A 5,723-nucleotide genomic window follows, 5' to 3' on the forward strand; every position below is an offset into this window, starting at 1 on the left:
ACAAGAAGGGATGGGGAACTGGGTGTAGCCACCAGAAAATCCCAGATGCCAGGAAAGCAGAAGACTTCCAGGACCCACGGGGATGAGATTAGCTGAAATGCCCAACAAAGGGAAGGGAGAACCTGTAGATACCATATCCAGAGGTTAGGCAAGGTTCCCAGTTGAGGGATGTGGCCACCCACCCATCTCCAAGTTTTTAACCCAGGATTGCTCCTGTCTAAAGGATATATGGGGACTGGCAAAGTGTGGAACAGAGACTGAAGTAAAGGCCATCCAGAGACTTCCCTACCTTGGGATCCATCCTATTCGCAGACATCAAACCTTGACACTATTGCTAATGCCAAGAAGTATTTGCTGACAGGAGACTTATATAGCTGTCTCTTGAGAGACTCTGCCAGAGTCTGACAAATACAGAGGGATATGCTCACAGCCAACCATTGATGTGAGCACAGGGAACCCAATGGAGGAGTTAGATAAAGGAATGAAGGAGCTGAAGGGGTTTGCAACCCGATAAAAAGAACAACAATATCAACCAACCAGAACCCCCAGAGCTCCCAGGGACTAAACACCAACCAAAGAGTACACACGAAGGGACCCATGGCTCCAGCCTCATATGTAGCAGAGGATGACCTTCTCTGGCATCAATGGGAGGAGAGGCCCTTGCTCCTGAAGGCTGGATGCACCAGTGTAGGGGAATGTCAGGGCAGGGAGGTAGGAGTGGGTGGGTGGATGGGGGAGCACCCTCATAGAAGCAGGGGGAGGGGAGATGGAATAGAGGGATTCTGGGGGGAAACCTAAAAAGGGATAATATTTGAAATGTAAGTAAAGAAAATATCCAATTTTAAAAAAAGAAAAAACTTCCCTTCAAGTTGCTTTTTTGAGGTGTTTTTATAAAAGCAACAGATGTATCTAACAAGTACATTATTGAATTATTCTCTTTGATGAATTTTCTTGTTAATATATTTTGCTGAGATCTTCATATGCATTCATTTGTGGGGGAGGTATGTATGCATGTGTTCCTTTTGATCAAATATATCCATTTACCTCCTCACCAATTTCTTCTCTATGTACACCTACCACTTTTCCCTCCCAGCTTTATATGCTCTGTTTTTAAATCCACTGAGTCATCTTAGTATGTGATCAAAGGTAGGAGACTCTACAGGAGCATGGGTAGTCTTTTAGTGATTTCAACGCTAAGAAAAACTGACCTCCCCTCTTACAGCATCTATCAGTTTCCAATAACTTCTTAGCTGAGGGTATGATATCATATCATACTCCTCCATTCATGCTTAGAGTTTCATTGGCTTGATCTTGTATAGATCTTTTGAATGAAATCTTAGCCACTATGAGTTCATGTATGTAACAGTCTCATCATGTCAAGAAAATACCATTACATGGCACATTTCCATTACCTCTGACTCTTACTGGCTTTTGGCTCCCTCTCAGTGATGCCATTAGGCCTTAGAAGGAGAAGTGTGATATAGCAGAACTATTTAGAACCTAGCATTCCACAGTTTCTTAGTCTCTGAACAGTTGTAGGTATCTGTATTGATGTGCATTGTCTAAAAGTAAAAAAAGAAAGTCTTCTGATAAGGGTTGTTATTCAATAATCTATAGGCACAACAATAAGGACTTGGGGACCAGTTTATTACTATACCCAGTCACCAATATAACCATATTTTGTTTTCTTCTAGGGCCCAGGGCCTAGCTATCCATGGGTTTTAAAAGAAATTAATAAGACACCAAAATACAGAAAGCCCACCCACATAATGGAATATTAAAATTAATATGGAAAGTGGCCACCCTGCCAAAAGCAGTCTGTGGATTAAGTGTAATCCCAACCAACATCCCAATGCATTTCTCTACAGAAGTTGAAGAAAACATTCCTAAATTCATGTGAAAATACAAAATATCTACAGGATAGCCAAAACTATCTTGACTAATAAAAAGTTTAGGAAGAAGTTATATTAAAGAGCCTTGGTGGTAACAATAGAGCTTAATTTAAAAAAATAAACACAGTGATTAATGGAATAAAATGGAGGGCCCCTATATATACATGTTCCTATAGTTTCTTGATTTTTGACAAGAAGGCAAGAATATATACTGGGGATGAGACAGTGTCTTAGTTAGGGTTTCTATTGCTGTGAAGAGACACCAGGACCACAGTAACTCTTACTTAAAAACAAAATAGAAATTAATTGATGCTGGCTTATAGTTTCAGAAGTTTAGTCCATTTATCATCATGGCAGGAAGCATGGTGGTAAGCAGGCAGGCATGGTGCTGGAGAAGGAGCTGAGAGTTCTAAATCAAGAACATGGGCAGGCAGCAGGAAATGAATTTGACATTGCATTGGGCATGGCTTAAGTATCTGAGACCTCAAATCCTGCCCTAAAAGTGACACACTTCTTCTAACCAGGTCACACCTACTCCAGAAAGGCCATACATCCTAATAGTGCCACTCCTTGTGAGCTTGTGGGGAAAAATTTCTTTCAAATCACTACAGACAACAATAATCTTGGTGTCTGGGACAGGTGCTTACATACTTACATGTTGTAATTTTCAGAATTTTTCTCACCTATTACATCATTTTGTTGTAGACTATGATGTAATCACCTCTTCATTGAACAAGGGATGTCCTTGTAATTCCTGCCCTTGACTAAAGGACATTTATTCCCTGCCCCTAAAAGCAATGCAGGTGTGACACATGGGTGTAAGACATCAGAGAAGAGGGAGGCTATGTCTACCCTCTATGTTCTGACCTATGACCATCTGAATAATTAGTAGCCTAACATTCCATGAAAAAAAAAAGTGAACCTGAGATGACCACAAGTTCAGTGTTAAGGAGTTTGAACAGGGAGCTAGTCTGAGACACCTACCAGTAAGGCAACACACAGACTTTATGACTCTCAGGACCAGTGGTAAGTCAGAGAGTAGAAGAACCCTTTCTGTGACTGAGGGTTCCAGACAGGAGTAGCCCAAAACAAATGACCCTCACTTGAGACCACTCAGGTAGGTGGGGTTAGGAGCAAACCCAAGATGACTACCAGATCGGTGCAATGGTGCCTAGACAGGGATCTACCTAGCCTGAAAGGACTACCAGTCAGATCTGGAACAAGGCTAGATCCCTCCCCGGCGCCATAATGCATGAGTAGTGGGTGCCACTAAGAGAAGCAAGTACATGGTGGAGTGATGGAAGAAAGAGATAAACTGAAGGTTGTGGATGCAATAAGAGAGACAGAACTGGAGACACAAGGGTAGTGAACAACAGCTTAACAAGAGTATATGGTGATGCCACCAGTTACCATGGTGAGGCCCTGTTCTCTGCTGCCACTGGAGGGTCTTCTCTGAGTTCATGGTCCTGCAACAGCAGGATCTGTTACCTGAAATGGCCAAGCAAATGTCCCTGGACTGGGCTGCTTCTGGGAGACATGTTGATGCCTGAGAGCTGTTCAAGACTGAACCCACCCCACACCTGGAAAACTTGGGAGACCTGGACCTGAAAACATGAGAGTAGGAGAGCTGATCTTGCCCCTAGCCAGCTGCAGAGCCCAGAAGAGCAGGTTCTGCATCTCACCTGGGCAGCACAGTGGAGTTGACCCTCATGACAGGGGCACCAGTTAGCCTGCCCTGAGGGTGTGAGCATGGGAAGGCCAGCCAAACAACTTGGCTGACATTGAATGACATGGTCGGAGGAAATATGACCCCTCTACTGGTGGACCTTGAAAGGCAGTCTGGGTTCTTGGTTGAGTGAGTCTTACTCCAGAGACCCAGTAGAAAATTCTACAAGGGACAGAACAGTAAAGCTACCCCCCCAGACATAGACACCTGACACCATGAGCCCTCCAATTCCATTATCCTGTGGCTAGACGATGCCCCAAGCTCCCAGTATTCCGGCAGGATTCCACCCCCACAGTCACCTGACCACAGCCAGGTATGCCCCTCCCCACAGTTACCTGGGAACAGAAAGGTAGCCCAGCCTACTATAAAAGGGGCTGTTTGCCCCCTCCTCTCTCTCTTACTCTTAACTTCTTGTACCTACTCTCACCCTCCTTCTCCTCCTCCTTTCTCTCCTCTCTCCACACGACCATGGCCAGTCTCTTCTCTTCTCTCTCTCTCTCTCTCTCTCTCTCTCTCTCTCTCTCTCTCTCTCTCTCTCTGTGTGTGTGTCTTTTCTATAATAAACGCCTTAAGACCATGGACTACCTCTTTTCATCTAGACGCGACATGCTGGAGCAATGGATTAGGCCTTCCCCGTAGTAAAGTCTTCCAGCTCCAGTCGTGAGACCTGACCAAGGACTCTTTGTCCCATGCTCTCGAGGGAACCACTGGGTGCCCCCTTTCTCCTCTCCTCTTTCTCCCCGTGTCCCAGGGGCAGAATGAGCTTCCCAGGAGCCTCCAATTCATTCTGAGCTTTTCCACCTTTTCCAGCGACATCTGGGATACCTGAGACTGAGAACCCATGAGTCTTTTCTCCCTCCACCCCCACAGACTGGGATAGTGTGGCTTCCTACAGCCAGATGCCCACCCGGCAGTGTGGAGAGCACAGGCAGTCTCCAACATCTGCCCACCCCGAGTACCCGAACTTTGGCAGGACACGGGTTACCCTCCCCACCCCATTATTTCCCCACTACCTGGTGGTGACATCTGACACTCTACCCTGCTTCTTGCCACCTACAACAGGAAGAAACCTGTATCTGAGGTTATCAGACTTGAGGAGTTCTCCTTTCCCATTACCTGCTTCAGTACTGAGACTTAGCACCTTACCTGTGTAGCACAGTAGAGCTAGTCCTGTATCCGAGTGTTGTGAGAGAGGGACATTCTTCCCCTTCTTCATCCCTCACCATCTATTGCAAGTAGAAGATGTGGCCTGGGAGTCATGTGAGTGGGAGAACTGGCCATGTCCATCTCTGAATGCAACACTTTGGACAGGAAGTTCTGCACCTAACTTGGGCAACAGGATAGAGCTCGTCCTGGTTGTTGGGGCTTCTGGAGAGCCAGCCATGTGGGCTTGAGAGCAGGAGGGCCAGCAGGGTGACCAGCTCAGATAACTCTCAAGCACAAATCCAGGGCTTTAAATAGGCCCTCCCCAGCATCTACCCCATAAATAAAGTGCTGGAGTAATGAAGGGACCAGTCCTACATATCCAAAACTACAGGACCTTCACAACACAGAGCAACAACAAAATATTTGAGAGAAGTCTAAGTGATGTTCCAGTATTGAAGAATAGCAGAAGCCAGAGGCCTCATACCAGACGAACAAGTCATTGCAATAAACATTTACAGGCAAAGGACCATGAGTGATATTAGGGTGAATGGTACGAAATTCTCAAAGAACCAATAAAAAAAAGGTTTTTTTTTAAGGTTTGTTTGTTTTGGCTTTAATTTAACAATGAATCCTCCCTCACATTTCTTCTTAGAATCTTTTCCTGGCTCTGGTAAGTACTGTGTTATCTCGACTGTGACACTCAATTTCCTCCTGATGTCATTTGTGCTTTGCTTATGTTCTTCCTCAGCTTGCTTTCACACCCAGAAGACATACCTTAATATTATCTTAATATTAGGTAGAGATCCCTGTGGTGTTGTTATGGGAAGCTCATCAGAGATGACCCCTCAGACATACTTTAGGGCAATCAAAGTGTTTAATCCAGCTGGCTGGGACTACACTTAGTTATTTAGGTTCTAAGTATATCCTGAACCAGTTACACGAAGTGGGTTTTAAAGACA

The 5,723-nt window shown here is 45.0% G+C and overlaps 1 pseudogene; it reads left to right on the forward strand.

Annotated features, from left to right (window-relative positions):
• The first annotated feature begins 2,673 nt into the window (after positions 1-2,673).
• LOC116086735 lies at positions 2,674-2,793 on the forward strand (annotated as a pseudogene).
• Positions 2,794-5,723: the final 2,930 nt, after the last annotated feature.

This window comes from Mastomys coucha, unplaced genomic scaffold (assembly GCF_008632895.1).
Source record: "Mastomys coucha isolate ucsf_1 unplaced genomic scaffold, UCSF_Mcou_1 pScaffold12, whole genome shotgun sequence".
Classification (NCBI taxonomy): Eukaryota; Metazoa; Chordata; class Mammalia; order Rodentia; family Muridae; genus Mastomys; species Mastomys coucha.